This window comes from Mustela nivalis, assembly GCF_964662115.1.
Source record: "Mustela nivalis genome assembly, chromosome: 17".
Lineage (NCBI taxonomy): Eukaryota > Metazoa > Chordata > Mammalia > Carnivora > Mustelidae > Mustela > Mustela nivalis.
The window spans coordinates 29,911,973-29,929,504 of record NC_139036.1 but is presented as its reverse complement, the minus strand read 5'-3'; the positions used below and the strand labels follow the sequence as shown (position 1 = coordinate 29,929,504).

The window sequence follows — 17,532 nt, the reverse complement described above, 5'->3', positions numbered from 1 at the left end:
TCTGAAAAGCAGTTCAATCCCCGTTAAAAAAAAAAAATAAGGGCTCACTAAAGGTTTTTATTTTTATTTATTTTTTTTTTTTAATATTTTATTTATTTATTTGACAGAGAGAAATCACAAGTAGATGGAGAGGCAGGCAGAGAGAGAGGGAAGCAGGCTCTCCGCTGAGCAGAGAGCCCGATGCGGGACTCGATCCCAGGACTCTGAGATCATGACCTGAGCCGAAGGCAGCGGCTTAACCCACTGAGCCACCCAGGCGCCCTAAAGGTTTTTAAATAGTAGAAAAATGACATTGTCTGCTTCTCTCAGAAATCACCAGTCGGAAAAAGGTAGAAAAATGCAAACTTCATCTTCAGTAAGAGTAGGGAAAATCTCTAACACCAAATCACAAAATTGAATAAGGGCTGTCAAATGTATAAAGGCCAAATGAGTTTGAGAAAATGATGAAAAATTTGCCTACATTTGCAGATCTCTGTAAAAGCCAGTAGAATAAATGCTCCAAAGGCGGTGGTGTGCCCTGAGGAGCAAAAATAAACAATTTTAGAAATATTCATTTGCTGCCAACAGGAAGTTCTCAATGTCTAGTTTAAACATGGACTTCTTTTTTTTTTTTTTTAAGATTTTATTTATTTATTTGTCAGAGACAGAGAGTACACACAAGCAGGCTGAGTGGCAGGCAGAGGCAGAGAGAGAAGCAGGCTCCCCACTGAGCAAGGAGCCCGATGTGGGTCTTGATCCCAGGACCCTGGAATCACAACCTGAGCCGAAGGCAGTGGCTTAACCAACTGAGCCACCCAGGCATCCCCTCAATGTCTAGTTTAGTACCACAAAAGGGGAGAGGAGAAGCTGGATGAGGAATTGGAAATATACTGTGTTTTTCTTAAATGTGAAGAAAGCAATGTGAGGAAAGAGACCCTGTATTATGAGCAATTTGCAGTTGCCAGTCAGTTGGCTGGGAAGAAGTTAAGAATAAAATACAGCCATATACATTGGAGAAATTGTGGGTTCAGATCCAGACCACCACAATAAAGTAAGTCAAAATTTCTGTTTCCCAGTGCATGTAAAAGTTATGTTTACAATATACTATAGTCTATTAAGTGTGCAATAGCATTATGTCTAAAAAAACACCTAGGTACATACCTTAATGAAAATACTTTATTGCTGGGGTGCCTGGGTGGTTCAGTGGGTTAAAGCCTCTGCCTTCGCCTCAGATCATGATCCCAGGGTCCTGGGATCGCCCGGCATCAGGCTTCCTGCTCACCAGGGAGCCTGCTTCCTCCTCTCTCTCTGCCTACCTCTCTGCCTACGTGTGATTTCTTGTCTGTCAAATAAATAAAATCTTTTAAAAAAATACTTTATTGCTAAAAATGCGAACCATCATCTGAACTTTCAGCAAGTTGTCATCTTTCTGTTGGTAGAAGTTCTTGTCTCGATGTTGATGGTTGTTGACTGCCTAAGGTAGTGGTGGTTGAGGGTTGGGGTTGCTGTGGCATTCTTAAACTAAGACAACAATGAAGTTTGCTATATTGACTGACTCTTCCTTTCACAAATGATTTATTTGTAGCATGTGGTGCTGTTTAATAGCATTTGACCCACAGTAGAGCATATTGGAAGCAGCAAAGAAGAGAATATTCACTTCTGAAAAACATAGTAAGATGCAATCCAGAATTGTGATGCCTCCAGCTTTGCTGTTCTTTTTCAAGGTTGCTTTGTCTATTTTGGGTCTTTTGTAGTTCCATACAGATTTTAGGATTGTTTGTTAAGCTCTGTGAAAAATGCTATTAGCATTTTGATCGGGATTGCATTGAATGTATAGATTGCTTTGGGTACTATAGACATTTAAAAACATTTGTTCTTCCAATCCATGAGCATAGAATGTCTTTCCCTTTCTTTGTGTATTCAGTTTCTTTCATAAGTGTTTTACAGTTTTCAGAGTACAGATCTTTTACCTCTTGGATTAGATTTATTTCTAGATATATTATGGTTTTTCATGCAATTGTAAATGGGATCGATTCCTTAATTTCTATTTCTGTTGCTTCATTTTTGGTGTATAGAAATGCAACAGATTTCTGTACCTTGATTTTATATCCTATGACTTTTCTGAATTCATGTATGAGTTCTAGCAACTTCGGGGTGAAGTCTTTTGGGTTTTTTACATACAGTATTATTTTGTTCGTGAAGAGTTAAAGTTTGACTTCTTCCTTGCTGATTTATTTCTTTTTGTTGTTTGCTGAGGCTAGGACTTCCAGCACTGTTTTGAATGACAGTGGTGAGAGTGGACATCCCTGTTGTGTTCCTGATCTTAGGGGAAGAGCTCTCAGTTTTTTCCCATTTAGGATGATATTAGTTGTGGGTCTTTTGTAAATGGCCTTTATGATGTTGAAGTATGTTCCTTCTATCCCTATTTTCTTTCTTTCTTTCTTTTTTAAAGATTTTATTTATTCTTCGGAGAGAGAGGGAGAGAGAGCGAGCACAGGCAGACAGAATGGCAGGCAGAGGCTGAGGGAGAAGCAGGCTCCCTGCTGAGCAAGAAGTCCGATGTGGGACTCGATCCCAGGATGCTGGGATCATGACCTGAGCTGAAGGCAGCTGCTTAACCAACCGAGCCACCCAGGCGTCCCTTCTATCCCTATTTTCTTGAGGATTTTTTTTTTTTTTTTGCACAGAAGGATGCTGTATTTTGTCAGATGCTTTTTCTGCATCTATTGAGAGGATCATATGGTTCTTATCCTTTCTTTTATTAATGTGGTGTATCACATTGATTTATTTGCAAATATTGAACCACCCCTGTAGCCCAGGAATAAATCTCACTTGATCATGGTGAATAATCCTTTTCATGTACTGTTGGATCCTGTTGGCTTGTATCTTGAGAATTTTTGCATCACTGTTTACTGGGGATATTGGTCTGTAATTCTTTGTAGTGGGGTCTTTGGTTTTGGAATCAAGGTAACGTTGACCTCATAGAATGAGTTTGGAAGTTTTTTCTTAAATTTCTATTTTTTGGAACAGCTTCAGAAGAATAGATATTAATTATTCTTTAAATGTTTGGTAGAATTTTCCTGGGAAGCCATCCTGCTCTGGACTCTTGTTTGTTGGGAGATTTTTGATAACAGATTCAGTTTTTTTGCTGGTTATGTGTCTGTTCAAATTTTCTATTTCTTCCTATTTCAGTTTTGGTAATTTATATGTTTCTAGGAATTTATCTGTTTCCTCCAAATTGTTCAATATTTTTGTCATATAATTGCTCATAATATTCTCTTAGTCATTTGTATTTCTGCAAAGTTGGTTGTGATCCTTCCTCTTTCATTCATGATTTTATTTATTTGGGTCCTTTCTCTTTTGGGTAAGTCTGGCTAGGGTTTATCAGTTTTGTTAATTCATTCAAAGAACCGGCTCCTAGTTTTATTGGTCTGTTCTTTTTTTTTTTTTTTTTTTCCTATATCATTTACTTCTGCTCTAATCTTAATTATTTCCCTTCTCTTCTGCTGGTTTTAGTTTTATTTGCTGTTCTTTTTCCAGCTCCTTTAGGTGTAAGATTAGATTGATTATTTGAGACTTCTCTTGCTTGTTGAGGAAGGCGGCCTATATTGCTATATACTTCCCTCTTATGACTGCCTTTGTCCTGTTTTCATTTGCATTTTCTCCCATTTAAAAAAAAAAATTCTTCTTTAATTTCCTGGGTAACCCATTCGTTCTTTAGTAGGATGTTCTTTAACCTACATGTATTTGTGGTCTTTCCAAATTTTTTTGTGTGGTTGACTTCAAGTTTCATAGTGTTGTGGTCTGAAAATTATGAATGGAATAGGATCTCAATTTTTTTGTAGTTGTTGAGGCCTGATTTGTGATAGAGTATGTGATCTGTTCTGGAGAATGTTCCATGTGCACTCAAAAAGAATGTATATTCTGATACTTTATGTGAATGTATCTGTATGTATCTGTGAAATCCATCTGGTCCAGTGTGTCATTCAAAGTCCCTGTTTCCTTGTTGATCTTCTGCCTAGATGATCTGTCCATTGGTGTAAGTGGGGTGTTAAAGTCCCTTACTATTATACTTTTTTTTTTTAAGATTTTATTTTTATTTATTTGACAGACAGAGATTACAAGTAGGCAGAGAGAGAGAGAGAGAGGAGGAAGCAGGCTCCCTGCTGAGCAGAGAGCCCGATGTGGGGCTCGATCCCAGGACCCTGGGATTATGACCTGAGCTAAAGGCAGAGGCTTTAACCCACTGAGCCACCCAGCTCCCCCCTTACTATTATTCTATTATTATCAGTGAGTTTCTTTAAGTTTGTTATTATTTGATTTATATATTTGGCTGCTCCCAAGTTGAGGGCATAAATATTTACAACTGTTAGATCTTGTTGGATAGACATCTTTATTATGATATAGTGCCCTTCTCCATCTCTTATTATGGTCTTTGGTTTAAAATCTAGTTTGTCTGCTATTAAGTCAGGCCATTCCAGCTTTCTTTTGATGTTCACTAGCATGACTGATTGTTCTTCACTCCCTTACTTTCAATCTGGAGATGTCAATCTGGAGATGTCTTTAGGTCTAAAATAAGTCTCTTGTAAGCAGCATATCAATGGGTCTTTTTTTTTTTTTTAATCTATTCTGACACCTGATGTCTTTCAATTGGTACGTTTAGTCCATTTACATTCAGAGTAATTATTGATTGATATGAATTTAGTGCCATTGTATTACCTGTAAAGTTGCTGTCCCTGTAGATTTCTTTCTAGTCTTTGTTGCTTTTGGTCTCTTTCCTGCTCAAAGTGTCCCCTTTAATAATTTCTTGTAAAGGTGGTTTGGTGTTCATGAACTCATTTAGTTCTTGCTTGTCTTGGAAAGTCTTTATCTCTCCTATTCTGAATGACAGCCTTACTGTATAGAGTATTCTTGGCTGCATATTTTTCCCATTCAGCATGTTGAATATATCAGGCCATTCTCTTCTGGCCTGCCAAATTTCTGTGGACAGGCCTTCTGCCTACCTTTCATGTCTGCCCTTGTAGGTTAAGGATTTTTTGTCCCTGCCTGCTTTTGGAATTTTCTCTTTATCTTTGTATTTTGCAAGTTTCACTATGATATGTCTTAGTTTGACCCGTTTTTATTGATTTTGAGGGTAGCTCTCTGTGCCTCTTGGACTTGAATGCCTGTTTCCTTCCCCAGATTAGGAAAGTTCTCTGCCAAAATTTGTTCAAATTAACCTTCTGCCCCTTGTTCTACTCTTCTCCTTCTAGGGCTCCTTTTTTTTTTTTTTTTTTTTAAGATTTTATTTATTTATTTGACAGAGAGAGATCACAAGCAGGCAGAGAGGCAGGCAGAGAGAGAGGAGGAAGCAGGCTCCCTGCTGAGTAGAGAGCCCAATGTGGGACTCGATCCCAGGACCCCAAGATCATGACCTGAGCCGAAGGCAGTGGCTTAACCCACTGAGCCACCCAGGCGTAGGGCTCCTTTGATACAGATTTTATTGTACTTTGTGGATTTGTTGAGTTCCCTAAGTTTATATTTGTGATCTAATATGTTTTCTTTGTCTTCTTTTCATCTTCATTATTTTCCATAATTTTATCTTCTGTATCACCTGTTTGATCCTCTGGTTCTTCCATCTTCGTTGTTATTACATCCAGTGGTTTTGCTTCTCAGTTACAGTATTTTTTATTTTGGCGGGACGAGTTTTTAGGTCTTTTATCTCTGCAGCCAGGGTTTCCCTCGTGTCTTCTTTGCTTCCTTCAAGCCCAGCTAATATTCTTATGACTGTTGTTCTAAATTCTTTGTCAGATATATTGCTTATACCTATTTTGAGAAAATCCCTGAGTGTGATTTCTACTTGGTCTTTCTTTTGGGGAAAATTCTTCCATCTTGTCATTATGTCTAGGTCTCTGTCTTTTGCTTTTATGAAAGCTTGTTTTGTTTCATGCTTGTGAGGAAGGGGTCATACACTGTCCAGGGCCTGGTGCTTCAAGAAGTGTTTCTGGTATGTGCTGTGTGCACTCTGTTGCTGTGTTTTGGTTGCTCTTTCCCACAGGTTAGTCCTCTACAGAATTCCTCCTTGCTTGCAGTGGGGAGTGTTTGGATCTTTAACTAGATGTGCTTTGATTTGTTTGTTAAGATAAGCCTGATTTGGGGGAGCGGGGGAGAAAAGAAACTGTAAGCTTGATTCCAAAGAAAGAAGGAAAAAAGAAAAGGGGGGGGGGAGTCTGATCCAAAAAATAAGAAAAGGAAACAAACCAACAAATTAACAAAAAACTATAAGCCTGATTCCAAATTAAAAAGAAAAATATATATGTAAAATAATAATAAAAAAATAAAAAATAAAAAAGAAAGAAAGCCTGGTCTTATTTCCACCAGAACTAGAGCTGAGGCTTTGAAGCACTCTGTGATCAGTAGACTTGGTACGTGGAGGGGCCTGTGTTGTTCTTCTGAGGGAGAGGCCCACTGCGCTGGCTCCCAGTTAGACCCTCTCCAGGCTCAGAGGTGCAGTGTTTGGTATAAGTGACTCCAGCCTCCACTAGAGGCACTATGTTTCTTTCTGATACTTGCTGGGAGTTGGGGGACTAAGGTGAGGTAGAAGATGGCATCATCCCACCCTCTTATCCTAGACAGGGGAACTTGGGGCCACTGGTGTTCAGGAGGTCCTCACAGAAAAGCAAACAGTCTCCCCTCTTGTGGCCCAGGCTTCCATCAGATCCCTGCCCTCAACCTGTCTGTGCCTGACTGTGGGCATGCCCAGCACCATAGTTCTCCTGTGTTTTACCTCTTGCCATGGACTGGGATTCAAATCTCCAAATCTTAAAGGACCTGACAAGGTGTGGACCTGCTCCCCTCCCCCAGGGAGAGCCCTGCAGTGCCGCACCTCACACTGTTCTGTCCCAGAAAAGAAGCCACATGGCATACACATGGTGGCTGGCATCTATGATGAATGAAGCACTGTGAAAAGCTGTGACCAGGTCATCTGTCCGATGCTCTCCTCTGTCCCCTGCTGTTGAAACAGTGCTCAGTGATGCTCAGTGGGCCTTTTGTCTTTGGAAACGCAAAATACCCTTTTCCAAATGTACTCCAAGAAGGGGAGCATTCTCTCCCAGTGTGAGCTAGGGAACGCCTACACTACAGTGTCTTCTGGAATCTTACATGCTGCTCTCTCTCCTGTGTTCTCCCTGTCTCCCTGACTTCTCTCCAGGAAAAGGGCTTCTTCCCTTCTGTGGCACTGTGGCTTTTCTCTCCCCCAGGTCACATCTCCAGACCTTGCATCTGCCACATTCTCCCTCCAAATGTGCAGTTTTCTTAATCCTCAGATCGATTTCTTAGTTGTTCAAAATGATTTGATGTTGATCTAGCTGTGTTTGAGGGATGAAGCAAGTCCAGGGTCTCCCTACTAGTCCCTGCTTTCTTAACACTGGTCGATTGTTTCAAAATATTAAAGTAGAATTCCTATTAAAAAGCTATAAATACTTTTGAAGTTTAAATACATTATCTCCTAATGAGAGGGACTAAAGTCTAAGATAAGTGAGGTGTTGGCACAAACTGTTTGAGTTGACAACAAAAGTGTAACTATGACCATAATTTCCTTTTTGCCAATGGTTATCACCTGTTTACTGATACCAGCCTGTTTCATAGCCTACATGAAGACTTCATTATTAAATGGAATACTCTTTCATAAGTGTATTGACTTTCTTCTCTTAAGGAACATTCATTCTAAGGAGTTAGAGAATGGCTTAAACATGTATAAATCAGAAAACAGAAGTTTATTCATTCAGCAAATACTGGTCATTGTGTGCCAGACACTGATCTGGGCATTAGACATCAATCACCAGAAACAGATAAAAACATTTGCAGTCAGGTGGGAAGAGGAATGGAGACATAAACAGTAAATATATTAAGACATGCATGTAGTATATTAGAAAAGTATAAAGGCTATGCAAAAAGGAAGATTTACAATAATGAGAGGAATTACACATGCAGGGAGGAGAGAAAGAACCATCAAAGGAGACTGAGAAGACAGAATCCTAAGAATTACATAAGAGAGTGCGATGATCTAGAAGTCTAGAGAAGAAAGTTTATCAAAATGGAGGGCATGATGAGTGGATAGGAGCCAGTCACTTAGCTCCTCAATGAGTTGGACGGGAAAAGAGACTGTAGGTTTTAGCAACAGGAAGTTCACATTAGTTGTATTGACAGGTTTCAGTAAATTTGTGCTGTTAAAATTCCTTTTGGTCAGAGAGAAAGGATCCCAAGAAAGACAATTATTGCTAAACTTTCTTCTTTCTGTGGTCTTGTGGTCCTAGTGGTATTTTGACCTTGGGTAAGTCAATGTGTAGCATCTAGATTGCTGTTCACAGAAAACTTAGGATACTGTTGTTTTTGCTTGAATGTCAGCCTGTCAGTGTGAACAAATGGCTGTTACGATTACACTGAAAGCAGCAGTAGGGACTGAGATTTCCGTTGTGAGAACCCCAAACTCAGAACTGCAGGAACAAGTCATTTAGTAGGTATCATCATTTAGATTCAGAAGAGCTAACTAGGAGGATCTGTGATGTGTGGGCATTACAAGCCGTTGACTCCAGGTGGCATTCCTCGAGGTTGCTATAGAAGTAAAGAAAATAGCTTACAGAGGAAAAAATGCAGCCCTGATTTTAACTGTTTAGTCCACTAAGAAAAACAATACCAAGTCAGGTGGAGACTTTGCCTTTTTAATTTTAGTTTAATGTGTTATTCTAGATTTAAAATGCATATGATTAACTTGGTGTGTGTGTGTGGAGGGGGTGCTGGTAATCAGAAATTCAACATTTAAGTGACTGTCACCCTAGCAAGGGTATACTGAGCAGACAGAATCATCATAACATGTGGGCCGAGATGAGGCTGCTCTAGACAAGTCTCTCAAAGTTAATTGATGGAAACTTCCCACCTTCAAGAATTTTTTTTTACCTTAGCAGTGCTTTGCCAAGACTGCTGAAACACAGCTGTGGGTTCTGTGCCAACACCCACATTGCCAGTGTCAGGAAGGATGTACTTTTAAACCTCTAATTTATCTAATAATGTCTTTAGGGTTGTGTAGGTTTGGCATTGTGATGAAAATTCTTCCTAGCCTGGTTTATAATGAGAATTCAGTTTGCAACCTTAAAATGTATATTGTCTTGATACGCGGGTGGAAGGTACTAACAATTCAACTTAGAAAAAGATCTAAAATACTATCCTATCCATCTAATGGGACTTATTTATGCATGATATTTGAAAATGAATGCAAAGTAGATGTTTTTATGCCAAAATAATTTATTGTGTTTTCTGCTCTGTACCAAGATGGTGATATACAGTGCTAAAGGAAAGCTACCTTTCAGATTCAGTTCCAGTCTGACTCCTTTTCTTTTTTCTATTGGAAAATGTAGATTGGACTCTTGTCGGCCTATAGAATGGAGATAGGAGAATAAGCTCTTGTAAATAAGTATTTTTAGACAGGCAGGAAATAGTACTCTCTTGTTTGAAATATTAAACTTTGTAACCAGTTGATGACAATATTTTTTTTGTTTATGGTATATGTATGGGTCTTTAAGAAAACAAGCAACACAATATCTGAAGGATTCTTTCCTCACTGCAAGAATTGATTACAGAGTTCAGCTTATGAAGCTTGACAGAGTCTGGATTTTTATCTTACAGTACATAACATTGAGAAAGTCACTATACACAGAAATTCAAATATGCATCCATTAACATAAATAGCTTTAATGAAGTGGCATGATTTATTTATGTGACTAAACTTGGAATTAAAACTGAATGGACCCCTAATTAATGATATTTCAACATTGTACAAAGCTATGAATATCATTTATGTATGGCTTAGATATAAACTAGACAAGGATTTATTTTTACCTATGAATATATAAAGTCTATACTTTGATGCCTAAGCAAACAAGAAAGTAATAAATTGGTATGCATGAAAACGCGTTTCCTTTTGTTCTCAGGATGTGAATTGCTTGAAGACAGGAATGGTAAAGCACTTCAGAAATATCTGTTAACATACATAAATAGCAAAGGATCTTTCTTGGACTGTATTTGAGGGCCTTATCATGATTAATTTGACTTTAAAAGAGCCAGTCTCTTAAAATGACACACACTGCCAAAGTTAAAAAAAAAAAGTTGAATCCTACTCTACTTCAGCAGTGTAATAACAATTTTAACCACAGTTCTACAAACTGCTGTGAGTTTTGGCCATTCTCTGGTATTTGCTCTGCAATACATTTGCCAAACTTTGAGACCTTCATGCACCAGCATCGTAAATGCTTCTGTCCAGGGCTGTATGAGAAATGATGAAAGAAAGCAGTTTACTATGTTATTATCATGTTAGTTATTCCTGGTAATTCTCTTAAGAATGACAAGCTCTAATGATAAGCTTTTATTTGACTTGTATCAAATAGTCACTGATGTGAATGTTTTAAAATATATTTGCAATTCTGATTTTTCAGAAATAGTCACTTTGATTTCAGTCAAAATCATAAGAACTTATTCATGCTAAGTGTTACAGCTTTCTGACAGGTAGAGATAGCTGATGTGGGTGAAGTGTCTAGCTAGATGTTTTATATCTAGCTATTAGTCAGCTAATCCTCCTCCCTGCTTCACTGAAAATATTTTCATTCTGTCTGACAAAAAGTAAAAAATTACATTAACTGTGACTAAAAATGTATTGCAGGTGACACATTAATGAGACTAATAGTTCTTCCATTATTCTCTAAAGTTTTCACATTCTTACCTTTGGTGAACCTAGATTCTAGGTATTTTACTAATTACACTAAAGATGTCTTTTTCTTCCTTGGTAGTAGGAGGAATTCTAGGGAATATGATTACAATAGAGGTTTTTAGGTAATTTTAATATAAATTTTGAAACAGAAGGACTAAGTAAATCTTATATACTAAAAGTCCACTTATGCAAAATATTTGGATGTCTCCAGTTAGTCAAAGTAAAGCATGATAGAAAGTTAAAAGTCAAGCAGTGCTGAGAGAGTTTATTTAGGTTTATGAGAAAAATTTAAAACTTATAAAAAAAAAAACTCAGTTAACTTAGCATGAAAGGAGGGGGCACCTGGGTGGCTCAGTGGGTTGAGCCGCTGCCTTCGGCTCGGGTCATGATCTCAGGGTCCTGGGATCGAGTCCCGCATCGGGCTCTCTGCTCAGCAGAGAGCCTGCTTCCTCCTCTCTCTCTCTGCCCGCCTCTCTGCCTACTTGTGATCTCTGTCAAATAAATAAATAAAATCTTAAAAAAAAAAAAAAAACTTAGCATGAAAGGAGAAATGGATAGCATTTGGATTTCAAGGGATGTCATCAATTTATTTCATAATTGCTAAAGGGCAATAGCTTTCAAAAATTATCATAATCAAGATTCAGTATGTACTCATATGTTAATACAGAGTACTTAACCTTACCTCATATTCCCTAGTTCCTATTTTTTTAAAAAAGGGTGGCTGGGGGGTGGCTGGGGGGTGCCTGGGTGGCGCAGTGGATTAAGCCTCTGACTTCAGCTGAGGTCATGATTCCAGGGTTCTAGGATTGAGCCCCGCATCGGGCTCTCTGCTCATGGGGCTCTCAGCTCAGCTCTCTCTCTGCCTGCCTCTCTGCCTGCTTGATATCTCTGCCTGTCAAATAAATAAATTAAAAAAAAAAATCTTAAAAAAAAAAAAAAGGATGGCTGGAATTGAGTCCCACTTCAGGCTCTCCTCTCAGTGGGGAGCCTGCTTCTTCCTCTCCCTCTGACCCTCCACCCCAAGCCTGGCTTGTGCTCTCTCTCTCTTTCTCTCAAGTAAATAAATAGAATCTTTAAAAAAAAATGCTGGTCACATTCATAAAATTCATTTCATTAACCACTAGTGGATTGTAACCTACAATTTGAAAAATACTGATGAATGATGATAATGATCATTTTCCTTTTTTTTTTTTTTTTTTTTTAACCCTTGAGGACTTCAAATATAAACATGGCCATTTTATTTGTTTCTAAACCACTCAACCACTCACTTTCTTGGTCTCACCTAAACCTTATTATCACAAATACTGCTCTAGCTCCAAAATCCTATACACATCTCAGACTACAATACTTCATCTTTCTAGGTTGTGTGCCCAAGTACTCCCTCTAGTTGTTTAATTACATTTAGACCACCTGATTTATCATTCATTTCTTTTCTTTCTTAACCCATTTAACGTTCATGGTCTAACACTATAATCACATGCTTAAAAAGATACTAAATTACAATGTTTCTTTTTCACCTGTTAATACTCACCTTGCAAAATCCCAAACCTTAATGAATTAGACAATTCTTTTTACCAACACATTTTCCAGCGCATGGACATAGATGGAGAAAATTGTACAACCAGAAAGACTGGTTTTATTTAAAAATTGTCACAGTGTTTTAGCAGTGACAGTCCTACTCTCTTACCTTACTGACATGACTGTTTCATACCTACTTTCTCTTCATCCCTTCTGCCCCATATACTTGTATCCGCACTACCCAGTTGATAACCTAACCCATTGGTTCTCACAGTGTGGTCCCTAGCCCAGCAGCATGCACCTCATCTGGAAACTTGTTAAAAATGAAAATTCTGAAGTCATACTTAAGACCTAGCGAGTCAGAAACTCTGGGGATGGGACCCAGCAATTTGTGTTTTAAGAAGCCTTGATGCTGATGCCTGTAAAAGTTTGAGAACTACTGATCTAACCCCATACTTCATTGAGAAGCCATTCTCCAGAATGGAAGCTCCAGAGATGGGTTATTTTTGTTTTTGTTTTAGAAGTATAGTTGACATACAGTGTTAGTTTCAGGTAAACCACACAGTGAGTCAACAATTATACATTATGAAAAGTTTGCCACATATAGTAACCCATCTGTCACCATCCAAATTTAGTAAGATATTGACTGTATTCCTTATGCTGTACTTTTCATCCCCATGACACTGATCTTATAACTGGGGGTTTGTACCTTTTAATCCCCTTCACCCCTTCCCAGTTCCCTCTCCACTGGCAACCATTACTTTGTTCTTTGTATTTATGAGTCTATTTCTGGTTTTTTGTTTGTTCGTTTGTTTTTTGGATCCCACATAAGAAGTGAAATCATATGGTCCTTTTTCTGACTTATTTCACTTAGGTCCATCCATTTTACCGTGAATGGCAAGATTTCAGTCTTTTTTATAGCTAACTTTCCATTGTATATATATATATATATATACCATACCTTCTTTATCCGTTCATCTGTGGATGGACATTTAGGTTGTTTCCTTATCTTGGCTGTTGTAAATGGTGCTACAACAAACATAAGGCTGTGTATATCTTTTTTTTTTTTTTTTTTCAGCATAACAGTATTCATTGTTTTTGTACCACACCCAGTGCTCCGTGCAATCCGTGCCCTCTATAATACCCACCACCTGGTATCCCGACCTCCCACCGGTGCCCCACCCCTTCAAAACCCTCAGATTGTTTTTCAGAGTCCATAGTCTCTCATGATTCACCTCCCCTTCCAATTTCCCCCAACTCCCTTCTCCTCTCTATCTCCCCATGTGTATATCTTTTTGAATATGTGTTTTGACTCTCTTTGGGTAAATCCTCAGAGATGGAATTACTAGGTTGTATGAGATCTCTTTTAATTTTTTGAGGACCCTCCATGCTGTGTTCTGTAGTGGCTGTACCAATTTACATTCTCACCAACAGTGCATGAGGGTTCCAAAGGCAGGAGTTTTTGTCTTTTTTGGTCATTTGTATCCTGAGCACCAGAACAGTGCCTCAAACACTGTAAGCCTCAATATACTACTGTTGATACAAACATTTAGATGGGAACTCTCTGATTTTCCTACTAAGAAATCTAGAAACCTCCCTGCATCTTTACCCATTTTCTTCCTTTCTTTTCTAACTGGTGAAATGTTCCTTATGCTATCAAAGGTCAGCAATTTCCAGATATGTTTTGGATCGATCTTCTTCCTGCCTTCTCAGGAGCTTCACTCCTTTGGTCATCCCCCATTTCCTGCATTATCTTTCAGTCTTTCTCTACTAGATTACTTCATTTAGTAAACAGTCACATTCTACACCATGCCAAAATAAGAACCAGCCCTGTCCTCAAATGCCCTTTCAGTTACTGCCACACCTCCTTGCCTCCCACTTACCCAATCTAATCTTATTTTCACCTCCACTATTCAATGTTCTTAACAAAGTCAATGATTTTTTGAACATCTTTATTGAGATGTAATTCACACAGCATAAAAGTCACCCATTTAAAATATACAGTTCAGTGGTTTTAGTACATTCATAACTGTTTAACCATCACTAACTATTATCCAAGATTCAGAACATTTTCATACTGCAAAAAGAAACCTCCTACCCATCAGCAGTTACTCCCTATTCAACTCACCTCTCTGCCCTAGGATACTGCTGCTATACTCTGTTTCTGTAGGTTTGCCTATTCTGGACTTTTTATATAAATGGAATCATAGAGCATGTGGTCTTTTGTGACTGGCTTTTTTTTTTTTTTTTACTATTTTATTAAATCTCAACTTTTATTTCAAACTTAGTGTTTGTTTTATAAGGAGAATTTGGTAAACATAGAAAATATCAAAAAGACATTAAGAATTACCTCTACCCACCATGTCACTCCCTCCCTTGCCTAAAAGGCGCATAAAGTCCTTTCTTCCCTTATCTAATTTCATTTCCAGTGGTCAGACTTTTAAATATAATCTCACTTGTGTGATATGTGGAAAGGTAAACTTTCACTGAAAATGCATTTTTTTTGCCACTGTACTAGATGGCTTTCTTTTCTATCCCAAACCACTCCCTATACATCTCAGCTTTGATCCTTGTCCTGGGTGCCTTCTTTGTTCCCTATTTTTCAGTTTGCTTTTCCTGTGGAAGGCACTAGCAGAAGTTAAGAAGATGGGAAGAAAGTAAGGTCAGGGTGTTTGTTAACTGGGCTCCTATCACTGGGCTCCTGTGCACAGGCTTTACGTTTGTAGTGTGGACTGCTGTGTCTCTGGGATCAGAGGCTGCTCCTTCCTCCCTTGTGATTTCAGGCTTTGAAGTTTTGTGACTGGCTTCTATCGCCATATTATTTCTAAGGTTTATCCACATTGTAGCATGTATGAATATACTGGTTTTATTTATTTATTTATTTATTTATTTTAAGATTTTATTTATTTATTTAACAGAGAGAGATCACAGGTAGGTAGAGAGTCAGGCAGAGAGAGAGAGAGAGGGAGAAGCAGGCTCCCCGCTGAGCAGAGAGCCCGACACGGGACTTGATCCCAGGACCCTGAGATCATGACCTGAGCCGAAGGCAGCGGCTTAACCCACTGAGCCACCCAGGCGCCCCTATGCTGCTTTTATTTATCCAAAATCAGTTGATTGGTTGGTTGGTTGTTTCTACTGTTTGGTATTAAGAATAATGCTGCCATGAATATTCAGGTACATGTTTTTGTGTTGCTGGGCTATGTAAGAGCTTCAGCATTTTTAAGGAACTGCCAAAGCAGCTGTACCAGCTACAAGAATATTGTTGTGGCTTGTTTTAGAAAAACAGTCTGCCAAATCTGTTATTTTTTTAATTTTAATTTTATTTTTAAAAAGATTTTAATTATTTATTTGAGAGAGAGAAAACAAGTGAGAGCACAAGGGCAGGGGTAGGGAGAAGCAGACACCCCGCTGCGTAGGGAGCCTGATGCTGTGGGGCTCAATCCCAGGACATGGTGATCATGACCCGAGCCAAAGGCAGCTCCTTAACTATCTGAGCCACCCAGGTGCCCCTGCCATGTCTGTTCTGGCCACATAATTCACATCCTTCACACATTTAAAATACACTCCCCTGACTCCCACCCCCCATAATGTCTCCCAGAGTTCCATCCCTTATCGGCCTCAGGCTCAGACTAGAGGTTTAGGAACTCAGTGAGGTCAAGTGCAGGTGAGATTCCTTGGGTACAATTTCTTGATGAAAGCCTCGTCAGTATAATTCCACTTGTTATAAAAATGTGGTGACTAAAGGAAGCAAACTATCTGGGCACCTGGGAGACTCAGTGGGTTAAGGCTCTGCCTTTGGCTCAGGTCATGATCTCAGGGTCCTGGGATTGAGCCCTGCATCCAGCTCTCTGCTCAGCGGGAAGCCTGCTCCCCGCCCCCCACCTCTCTGCCTGCCTCTCTGCCTCCTTGTGATCTCTGTCTGTCAAATAAATAAATAAACTCTTTAAAAAAAACCTATTTAAACCCTTTCTAGAACTCCCCAACATACAGTGGTGAGGCATGAGATAACTTTCCTATTCTGAAAGGGTTTGGAAAACGAGGCAATTCTCTTTTTATAATTTCTTCCTATGTGATGCAGTCTATTTCAGTAGTTTTAAATATCATCCATACATTCATGACTTCCAAATTTCCTATCATCTCTGAGCTCCACACTACAATGTCTAATAACTTTCACTTCATTTGATACCTTCATTAGGGTATCTCAAAGGTATTTCCAACTTAACATGCTTTAAAATTAACTCTTGTTTTCTTCTTTACCCTTTGCTTCCACAAACCTGTTCTTTTTCTGGTTTCTCCGTCTAAGTGAAGGATGCCACCATTCACCTAGTTGCTCAGACCAAAACCCAGGACTCAGTCTTAATTCTTTTCTTTTATTTCTATATTCTAATAATCAGCAAGTTCTGTATTTTCTTTTTTTAGAATATATAATTTTTTTTTCAGTTTCACCTGGATTACAACAATCTCCTTATTGGCCTCCCTCCTCATTCTTTCCGATTTCCTTTAGCACAGCAGTTAAAGTTATATTTTAATTAATATGTCTGGGTGTGGCTTGCTCTTGCTCACAACCTTCAGTAGCTTCCCAGTGCACTTTTGAGTGCGATCACTTTCCTTTCCATGATCTATATGGTTCGTATAACTGGCTGTTGCCCGTCTCTCTGACCTTATTCCCTGCCATCTTCCCTCTTTATCCACCATACTTCATCTTCTCTGGGCTTTTTTCAGTTCTTCACACATACCAAGCTCTCAGAAAGGATCTATACGCATGCTATTTTCTCTGTCTGGAATATTCTCTCCCAACTTCCCAAATCCACAGAACCGAATCTTTCTTATCCTTCAAGACATGGATTCCTGACCCTCCCCCTTCTATAATTCTGTACCCTGTTTGTTTCTTTTATAAAACATCCCAATTTTAGGGGCGCCTGGGTGGCTCAGTGGGTTAAAGCATCTGCCTTCGGCTCTGGTCATGATCCCAGGGTCCTGGGATCAAGCCCCGCATCCGGCTCTCTGCTCAGCAGGGAGCCTGCTTCCCTTCCTCTCTCTGCCTGCCTCTCTGCCTACCTGTGATCTCTGTCTGTCAAATAAATAAATAAAATCTTTAAAAAAAAAAAATCCCAATTTTAAGTAGTATCCTGTTTGTTTACTTATTTATCATCTGTCTCCCTAACTAGATTTTAAGCCCTACTGGCCATGTCTGTGTTACTCACCAGTGTATATCCAGAGCCAAGGTAGAGTGTATAGCACATAATATGCACTCAATAAATATGTCTTGAATAGTGTTTAAAGACACAATTTTGTTT

The 17,532-nt window shown here is 38.9% G+C and overlaps 1 protein-coding gene across 1 annotated transcript in view; it reads left to right on the top strand.

Annotated features, from left to right (window-relative positions):
* PPM1E (protein phosphatase, Mg2+/Mn2+ dependent 1E) overlaps nucleotides 1–17,532 on the top strand; it is a 204,299-nt gene that overhangs the window by 160,434 nt on the left and 26,333 nt on the right. The window lies entirely within an intron of this gene.